Source organism: Urocitellus parryii, unplaced genomic scaffold (genome assembly GCF_045843805.1).
Source record: "Urocitellus parryii isolate mUroPar1 unplaced genomic scaffold, mUroPar1.hap1 Scaffold_45, whole genome shotgun sequence".
Taxonomy (NCBI): Eukaryota; Metazoa; Chordata; class Mammalia; order Rodentia; family Sciuridae; genus Urocitellus; species Urocitellus parryii.
The window spans coordinates 947,592-957,947 of record NW_027554016.1 but is presented as its reverse complement, the minus strand read 5'-3'; the positions used below and the strand labels follow the sequence as shown (position 1 = coordinate 957,947).

At 42.4% G+C, this 10,356-nt stretch overlaps 1 pseudogene; it reads left to right on the top strand.

Moving 5' to 3' along the window:
* Positions 1 to 4,959: 4,959 nt before the first annotated feature.
* LOC144252515 (kinesin-like protein KIF11 pseudogene) lies at positions 4,960 to 8,131 on the top strand (annotated as a pseudogene).
* The last annotated feature ends 2,225 nt before the right edge of the window (positions 8,132 to 10,356 follow it).

The window sequence follows — 10,356 nt, the reverse complement described above, 5'->3', positions numbered from 1 at the left end:
CGGGAAACCTGGAAAGTGACCACGTTTAGATGAGATGATCAGGAGTTTGGTTTGGAGGTGATCTTTGGTTTGAGAAGGAAGTTGAATACTTAAGTGTTGACCCAGAAGAGAGGTCTGGATGGACCTGCATGTGGAGGGGCTGGGACACACAGGTGGAAATGGTTGTGGTCACCAAGCATAAGAGAAGTGTTTCCCAAAAAGGGAGTGGCTGAATCACATATCACTGAGTGCTGTAGCAAAGCCAGGGCTGGGAAGAGTCTTTGGGTCTGGAAACATGGCAGACATTGGCAATTCCAATGGGAGCAGTTTCAAAAGTGAGTTGGAAGCCAAGCCAGCCAGTGGGCATGAACTCATCTAATTGTTCCCACTGCCCTGCAAGGTGGGAATTCTTACCATCACTTGCAAATGAGGAGATCAAGGCTCAGAGTTTTAAAAAAATGTGCCTTTCTTTTTACACTGCAGGGAGAAGAGTGAAAATTTCATACCAAGCCTGCCCAGATTTACAGTGTTCAGATTCATCAATTAAGGGAAGCTAATAGGTATAAAAATGTCATTAAGTAGAAGCAAGAACTCGGTGAAGTGGGGACAGCTGCTCGTAAATAGTGGGCTGCTGGCCACAGAGCATTCTGGGAATCCCAGTTCAGGAGAGGAGAACAAAAGGGTAAGAAGGCAAAGGTCCTCAGCCCAGGTCTGCTCAGCATGAATCAAGTTCCCCCATCCTCTAACAGGCCACTGAGCCCTGTGGAGTCCTGTTCTGGCAGAAGGTCAAGTTCTAAAATCAGTCCAGGAAGCCAAAATCTTGCAGAGTGGAAGTGGCCTTTGAAAGGTCTTTCCAGTGGACACCAACATACTGTCTCAGGGAGTCCACCTGATGTCCCTTCCTCCTGCAGGGACAGAACGTGCTGAGAGGAAACACCTGCCCCGTACCAAGGGGCCAGGTGGTATGAGGACCTCAAGGCTCTGAAACCATCAAAGGGGCAGCAGATCCACCTGCTCCATGCACATCACTGGGGCACATGCATCAGGTGGACTAACCCCTGGTGTTTAAAGCGTCCTCACTCATGTCTGACCATTTTGGAATAATAAGGATCAGACGTTCCCTCCACCATAAATGACCAGAAAACTGGACAAGCTGTTGTCAGACACTGAACCGAGAATCGACACTTCTCAGGCTTTGAGCCACAGCATGGGACTGTGAACCTAAAGGAGGAGAAACAAAGGAGGTGAGTCCCAAGATTGCCTGCTTCCTGTCCAGAGCGCAAGTAGGGGACAGAGAAGGGTCTGTCTTGGTAGAGAGGCCAGAGCTGGAAGCTCTGGCATCTGGAGGTTCAGGACTGAGCTCTGGGGAGGAGGACACTATGCGATCAGGGTGCTCCATGGATCTGTGCAGGTGTCCCTGGGGCTCTGCTGATTAGGTGCAAAGACTAAAATCCCACCAGACCAAGCAGAGAATGACCTGAGAGCTGAACACCCGACGTTCCCAGAGTGCACATAGGAACAGGACTCTGAGCCCTACTCCATCCTGGCCAGACAGGGGAGTGTGCATTGGTTACAGGGTCATCCAAGGAGCCCCCACTCATGTGGTGGGGTGCAACTGTCCTTGCAGGCCATTCTAGTCCTTCCCAACAGAGCTCAAAGGATCCAAGTGGTCCCCAAGGAACTCGCCCACAGCCAGCACCATCGGGAGGAGGAGAACACAACGCAAGCTGAATGACATGCTACAAAGTGGGAGGAGATCCTGCTGCACATGTGGCACCCTCTGAGGTGGGTGTGGTGAGTCGTGGGCACAGGGTGTGGCGTGGGAACGGGGTCCTGCAAGGTCGCCTGACTCCACATTGGCTCTTGGCCAGGAGGTGTGCTTCAGACCCGCCTCTTCCTCTGCACAGAGCAGCGCCTCACCCTTCACACCCCTTCTTCCTGGGACTGTGCTGAGGAAAAAATCAGAACATCTAAATGTCCCAGTGACTCACTTTCCATGAATTTCATAGAAACACCACTTCTGGAAATAGCTGTAGCCCTCATCACGAGAGAATAAACCAAAGCTTATAAATCACATTAGTGACGCCGATATCCCCCTTTAAAGCATAGCTTGATGGGCTCAGAGATTATTTTTATTGCATTATGTTGGCGATACTGTACAGCTTTAAGTAGCAAAAATGCAGGTATGAGGAGGTTTCACACCACAGATTACAATCTGGGATGTTTATCTTCCAGCTCTGTAACAGATGGGAGGAGATAAGGCATGATTCAGTGAACAAGAGATAAGGGTAACTTGGGTCGTAAATGCAGATCTTAACACAGGGCAGCAGGAACCAGGCCCAGCTGAAGTAGAGAGGGGAGAATTTAGAGCGAAAGAGAGGTGAGCCGTTGCTGAAGGAGACCCTGGGCTGAGTCCCGCACCTGTCAGCTCTGAGACCTGGGACAGATTCCTCCACAGATTCCTCGACCTCCACTTGTCCGACCTCTGGGGCTCCCGCTGTGGATGGTTTACTTGTTTGTCCTTTTACAAAATGAGAATGAAAATCATTACTACCAGATGAGACTGTTTTGAGCAGTTAATGATGCATTTCAAGTGTTTATGACAATACCTGGGGCATGGTGACTGCTCAGCATTAGACATTATCATTATCATTTTATCATTGTCATGATGATAACTTCATAAGTATTATCAGTATACTATCACCTGCCTCTAGCACTTGACATAAGGATCAAGTAGAACATGAGCATAAAACTTCACATACTCTGCCTGGCCAGTAATAGGTGCTCAATAATGATAAATAAGAAATAATATGGTATATAAGAAATAATAAGGGGAGTCGGGTGCATAAAAATGTTGACATTCTCTCTCTCTCTCTCTCTCTCTCTCTCTCTCTCTCTATATATATATATATATATATATATATATATATATATATATATATCAAACCACCAATAAAATTAAAAGATAAACAGGAAAATTTTTGCAACAAACATAGCCTTAACAAATAAAAAGTTCATATAAATTAAAAGGAAGATAATAAAACCCCAGTGGATAAAGAGAACAAGGAAAGATAAATAAATGTCTACTAAAAATTTAAAGTATTGGTTAGAATCATTAGTATTCGAAGAAATAAAAATTAAAAATCAAAAAAGTAGAAAAGCACTCTTTCCAGAAAGATGACTGACAAAATGTATCAATAATCTTAAACAATGTTTATGATTGGCCAGGCAGGGTGATGCACACCTGTAATACCAGTGGATACTCAGGCTGAGGTGGGAGGATCTCAAGTTCAAAGCCAGCCTCAGCAATTTATTGAGGCCCTGAAGAACTCAATGAGACCCTGTGGCTAAATAAAATACAAAAAGAACTGAGATGTGGTTCAGTGGTCGAGCACTCCTGGGCTCAATCTCAGTATTAAAAAAAAAATGCTGATGCTCATGTAGTTGATGATGCCTCTTCTAAGGATAAGTCCTCAGAAAATAACCAGAAAACTGGACAAAGATTTATTGCTAAGATGTATATTTTCAGTATCATCTTCGATAGTTGTGTTCAGAGGTAGCTATTACAGGTTGACTGCTTCTGTTTTCCATCACCTTAATGTTGTTAGAGTATTGCTTCCACAATAAACATGTACTGGGAAAAAAAAGATCATTTTTATATTAAGACATATCACTCTGGAGAGATTTTCAAATTGCTTTTAACCAGTAATTGCTGTTTCTTGGGTACTTAAAATGCCCAGTGTTTTAGTGCAATTGCAGATGGGAGGAAAGGTTTATTTGTCTTTTGAGGCACCAGAGAAGCACCAGCATGGGCTTTGTGCAGGCAAGTGATAGCACCTAGGTCATAACGGGGCTTTGCCAGCCACGGCTTTTCATGCATGACCGAGGCAGTCACTCTGTTCTGTGAACAGGCATCCAGGTGCCCAGGGATTCTCTAAGTAGCACAGCACCAGCTCAGCCACTGAGTCCCACCAGCAAGGAGTCACTGCCACCAGAAGGGGCCGACCACATGTCCCTGAAGGAGAGGCTCATGGGCAACCATGGCATTATCACCCCCTTACCAGTGCCATGCCTGCACTGTTGGGAGATTAAAGACAGGTAAAAAGGTGGAGACCCCCTGTTAGTGATTTTTTTTAAGAATGATGGTGTTTGAAGTATTCATAATCTAGAGAAATGCCACGATCTTCAAAGACCCTGAAAGTGTCACTTTTAGCAACTTTATTTTTGGAAACTCTTGCCAAAAAGCCAAGCCATTTTTGGAGTGCAGGCACTAGGTAAGAGAGCTCATGGTGCCTTCTCCCTCCATTGCGCTTCCCTGGCTTAGAGAAGGAAAATCCAATCCTGCAGGTTCAGTTGAGTCTGAGAGGCTTCTGCAGGGCCAGCATTCTGTATCTTTCCAGAACATCTTCACAGCGAGAGAAAACCGCACACCCTGGCGGCTCCCAGCCAGGGCCTTGGCCCAGCCTCCGCCATTGCCTCCCACTTGACCTCCGTCCTCGGGCACACTCAGTATTCTGCAGGTGATCCTCATGAATTCAGCCCTGGGCTGCTGGGATGATGGCCTGACACTCCAGGGACCCTGTGCCAAGCTCGTTAGGCACTTCAAGCCTGCTGAGAGTGGCGCAGGCTATTGACAGGTTGTAGCTGAGACAGACAAATCATTGCAGCACCTGGATGAGGTGAGGTGCCCCCAGCATCCTGACTGAGGCTGGCGCTCCTAGGCCACTTCCCTTCCTTCATGTTGAAAGACAGCCGAAAGATTGGGTATTCTGTCCGGCTAGTGCGGGACAGGTCACCCACCGCCAGTCAGAGTCCTGGGTGGAGATCCAGGACGGCTAGCTGCGTGCCTCGGTCCTCCTGTCCGCGCCAGCAACCGGCGGAGGAGGCAAGCACGCGGGCCCGCATAGGTCGCCGAACCTCTTCGAGCCTCACAGCCCCCTAGTCCGCCGCCAGGCCTTGATTTTTTTGGCGGGGACAGTCATGGCGTCCCAGATAAATTCCTCCGCGAAGAAGAAAGAGGAGAAAGGGAGGAACATTCAGGTGGTGGTGAGATGCAGACCATTTAATTTGGCAGAGCGGAAAGTTAATGCCCATTCAGTAGTGGAGTGTGATCACGTTCGAAAAGAAGTTAGTGTACGAACTGGAGGATTGGCTGATAAGAGTTCAAGGAAGACATATACTTTTGACATGGTTTTTGGAGCATCTACTAAACAAATCGATGTTTACCGCAGTGTTGTTTGTCCAATTCTGGATGAAGTTATTATGGGCTATAATTGTACTATCTTTGCGTATGGCCAAACCGGTACTGGAAAAACCTTTACTATGGAAGGTGAAAGGTCACCTAATGGAACATATACCTGGGAGGAGGATCCTTTGGCTGGTATAATTCCTCGAACCCTTCATCAGATTTTTGAGAAACTTACTGATAATGGTACTGAATTTTCAGTCAAAGTGTCCCTGTTGGAAATCTATAATGAAGAACTTTTTGATCTTCTTAATCCATCTTCTGATGTTTCTGAGAGACTACAGATGTTTGATGATCCCCGCAACAAGAGGGGAGTGATAATCAAAGGTTTAGAAGAAATTACTGTACATAACAAGGATGAAGTCTATCAAATTTTAGAGAAGGGGGCAGCAAAAAGAACAACTGCAGCAACTTTGATGAATGCATACTCTAGTCGTTCCCACTCAGTTTTCTCTGTTACAATACATATGAAAGAAACTACAATTGACAGAGAAGAACTTGTTAAAATTGGAAAGTTGAACTTGGTTGATCTTGCAGGAAGTGAAAACATTGGTCGTTCTGGAGCAGTTGACAAGAGAGCTCGGGAAGCTGGAAATATCAATCAATCTCTGTTGACTTTGGGAAGAGTTATTACTGCTCTTGTAGAAAGAACACCTCATGTTCCTTATCGAGAATCTAAACTAACTAGAATCCTCCAAGATTCTCTAGGGGGCCGAACAAGAACATCTATCATTGCAACAATTTCTCCTGCATCTCTCAATCTTGAGGAAACTCTGAGTACACTGGAATATGCTCATAGAGCAAAAAAACATATTGAATAAGCCTGAAGTTAATCAGAAACTCACCAAAAAAGCTCTTATTAAGGAATATACAGAAGAGATAGAGCGTCTGAAACGAGATCTTGCTGCAGCTCGTGAGAAAAATGGAGTATACATTTCTGAAGAAAAGTTTAGAGCCATGAATGGAAAATTAACTGTTCAAGAAGAACAAATTGTAGAATTGATTGAAAAAATTGGTGCTGTTGAGGAGGAACTAAATAGGGTTACAGAGTTATTTATGGATAATAAAAATGAACTTGACCAATGTAAATCTGACCTGCAAAATAAGACACAGGAACTTGAAACCACTCAAAAACATTTGCAAGAAACTAAATTACAGCTTGTTAAAGAAGAATATATCTCATCAGCTTTGGAAAGTACTGAAGAGAAACTTCATGATACTGCCAGCAAGTTGCTCAACACAGTTAAAGAAACAACAACAGATGTATCTGGTCTCCATTCCAAACTGGATCGTAAGAGGGCAATTGACCAACATAATGCAGAAGCTCAAGATATTTTTGGCAAAAACCTGAATAGTCTATTTAATGATATGGAGGAATTAATTAAGGATGGCAGCTCAAAACAAAAGGCCGTGCTAGAAGTTCACAAGACTTTGTTTGGAAATCTGATGTCTTCTAGTGTCTCTGCGTTAGACACTATTACTACAGTAGCACTTGGATCTCTCACATCTGTTCCAGAAAATGTGTCGACTCATATTTCTCAAATTTCTAATATGATATTAGAAGAACAATCATTAGCAGCAGAAACTAAAACTGTACTGCAGAAATTTATTAATGAATTTTCAACTGGCCTTCTAAGTTCACTGGAGACAATTTTAAAACCTGCTGTGGTGCATATATTGGAGATCAATAGTCAACTGAAGCACAGTTTCAAGACTTCATTGACAGTGGCTGATAAGATAGAAGATCAGAAAAAAGAAATGGATGGCTTTCTCAGTACATTGTGTAACAATCTACATGAACTACAAGAAAATACAGTTTCCTCCTTGATTGAATCACAGACACTTTGTGAAAACTTAAGTGAAGACCTGAATACCATAAAACAATCCCATTCACAGGAGCTTTGCCAGTTAATCAATCTTTGGGCAGAGAGATTCTGTACTTTGGAGGAAAAGTGTAAAAACATCCAGAAACCACTCAGGAATGTCCAAGAAAATACAGAGCAGAAATCTAAGGATATAATCAACAAAACAACTTTTCACAGTAAAAAATTTGGTACTGATTCCGATGGTTTGTCTCAAGAACTCAGACATTTTAACCAAAAAGGTAGAAAATTGGTTGAAGAGTCTGTGAAACACTGTGATACACTCAATAGTAACCTGGAAAAAATATTTCAAGAGACTGAACAGAGATGCAAGTCTCTGACTACAAGCACAGCTTGTTTTTCTGAACAGTGGGTATCTTGCTTAAATAAAAGGGAAGAGGAACTCCAGAACATGTTGGAGGTTGTAAACCAATGTTGTGAGACTTCAAGTTCAGAGATCACTGAAAAATTAAGTGGACATAAAGAAGCTAATGAGAACCAACATAATATTTTTCTTGATCAGATAACCACTGATGAAAAGCAGTTGATAGAACAAAGTCTAGAGCTTAATGAAAGTATAAAAATTGGTTTATCTAAGCTTAATTGCTTTCTGCAACAGGATCTGAAACTGGATATCCCGACAGGCACAACACCACAGAGAAAGAATTATTTATACCCATCAACATTAGTAAGAACCAAACCACGTGAACAGCTCCTTGATCAGCTGAAAAAGAATCAGCCTGAGCTGTTAATGATGATGAGTTGTTCAGAAAACAATAAATAAGAAAATAATCAGGACATGGATGAAGAAAAGACAGTTCTGGTGCAATACATTGAAGAACCTCTAAATCAAGAGCCATCTGTAGATACCAGTGTGGATTGTTCTTCAAGTGGTGGGGTTCCGTTTTTCCAGCATAAAAAATCACATGGAAAAGACAAAGAAAACAAAGGCTTTAACCCAGTGGAGAGGTCTAAAGTGGAAGAATCTACAGAGAACTCTGTTACAAAGAGCAGATTACCATTACGAGCCCAGATAAATATTTAGTTAATTTGAGAGTTGATATTTTTAAGAAAAATCAAAAATAAAACCTGAAACCCTAGAACTTGAGCCTTGTGTACAGATTAAAAAGGAGTAGAATATTTCAAGACAGTACAGTAAATGTAGTTGAATTTTAATCAATTGTTTGGTCATCCCTATAATTTCTATATATTAAGTTGGATTTCATTTGGGATTTTTATTGAGTAAGTATGTTTCTTGCTTTTCATATAAAGTAGCCTTTCTACAGCAAATGAAAAGTATTTTTCTTGTATATTATTAAATATAAAACGTATGTGAATTGTGTTGTTTTAGGCTTGAACTTACATAGATAAATATTTCCAACACTTGGCCTTGGAAAGGACCAACTCATTTATTTTCTTGATGAGACTTATCTATATTTTCTTGCCTCTTCCATAAACTCTGTTGCCTTCTCCTCAGCTTAATTTATCCCATTTAATTTGTCACCAAACCATATGTTGAACTACAAAGTTTCCTTTCTTATTATTAGAAAACCAGAATTTTACCCAGAAATCTTAAACTATTTTTCAGTGATTATGTCTAAAATTACTGTTACTGATAAACATACTCCTGAGAGTATCCCTTCCTTCAGGGAGAATTAAAAAAAATTTATATATATATATATATATATATATATATATATATATATATATATATTTAGTTTTAGGTGGACATAATATCTTTATTTTATTTTTTTATTTTTATGTGATGCTGAGGATTGAACCCAGTGACTCATGTGTGCCAGGCGAGTGCTCTATCACTGAGCCATAGCCCCAGCCCCTCTTCAGGGATATTTTAATTGATTTTCCCTAGATATAAAAGCATTTCATTCCTTTATTAGCCCCCACAAAACCCAAATTTTCTACAGTATAAATTGCTATTATGGGCAAACTGCCTAGAATTCTGATTCATGGCTTTGTGGCACCACTCTAAAGGCCATGTCTTTTGGAGAAGGTCACCATAATTTAAAGAATTTTCAAAACTGTCAATTATGACTAAAGTTTATATTCTTTTGCTTATCTTTGTATATAATAAATTTGTGTATATATATATATATATATATATATATTTTTTTCTTCTTCTCTGTTGAAATCTTAACCTTGAAAAGAACCCTGGCATTTTTGATATGGTGACCATATTTCTGGAAGTTGAGATATTTCAACATGAAGAACCAGAGCATATAGAATTTTGTGTCTACATCAAGTTTAGTATATACATTTTAGAAAGATGATTTTTGATTAGTGATATAAAACTGTGCCATATTGGAGAATTAGAAAATTTGCTACTTCAAGGAATTAAATTTACCTTGCAGAAGTATTAATTATTTTAATAGAAATAAGGGATATAATTTTTTCTGCAAACAGGTGTCAACGTAAACTATCATAATATCTAATAAAATGCCGTTGGAACATCCATAATTAATAAATTTGGTTTCCTCATTAAAAAAAAAAAAAAAGAAAGACAGCCGAGGCAGGGAACCCTGAGAATCCCAATCATGTCCTGAGGGTGGTCCTCCTGAGCAGTCGGCCTGGGGGAGGGGCAGGCTGTCACCTGGCTCCTTTGGCAAACAGATATCCCCGGCGCCTGCCCACACCGTGGTCTGGAGGGAACAGCACTCGCGCTCTCCATGGAATCAGTTGCTCATGCTTCAGTTTTAAAAAAGAAAAGAAGAAAACAGTGTGCCCATTTAACACTTAATCAGGGGATCCCCTAAAGTGCGGGAGTGGGAGAAGAGGGGTTCAGAAGCTGCTCATGTTCATCAGGGCTGATTCGGGGACTGAGTCCAGGCCGAGGCATGGAGGCTGTGTGGGTGGGGCAGGGGCTGGAGCACCCTGAACACTGTGCAGACTGTGCCCAACCCTCTGTCAGCACCCGTCTTCCCCTGGAAGCTGGCCAGGCATCAGTGTGCAGGAAGTGTCTGTACAGGGACATTATGTAGCTCAGAGACAGGCTTCTCTACCCCCACCTGCCCCACCCCCAGCCCCAGGAACACCCTGGACCCGACATTACCCAGCGCCATGCCAGTGCCAGCACGCCCTGTCTCCTGCCTGCCTTACCAGGCTGTGCTTTCACCTAGGGTTTCAACCTGGACCCCTGACCCTCCTCTGCTCCCCGCCTCCTACCAGCCTGACCTCCGGAGGGAGTACCTCGCTGACGTCACCTCCCGCACATCCCATGCCTTACCATCACCCAACCCCTCTTGCCTTTGACCC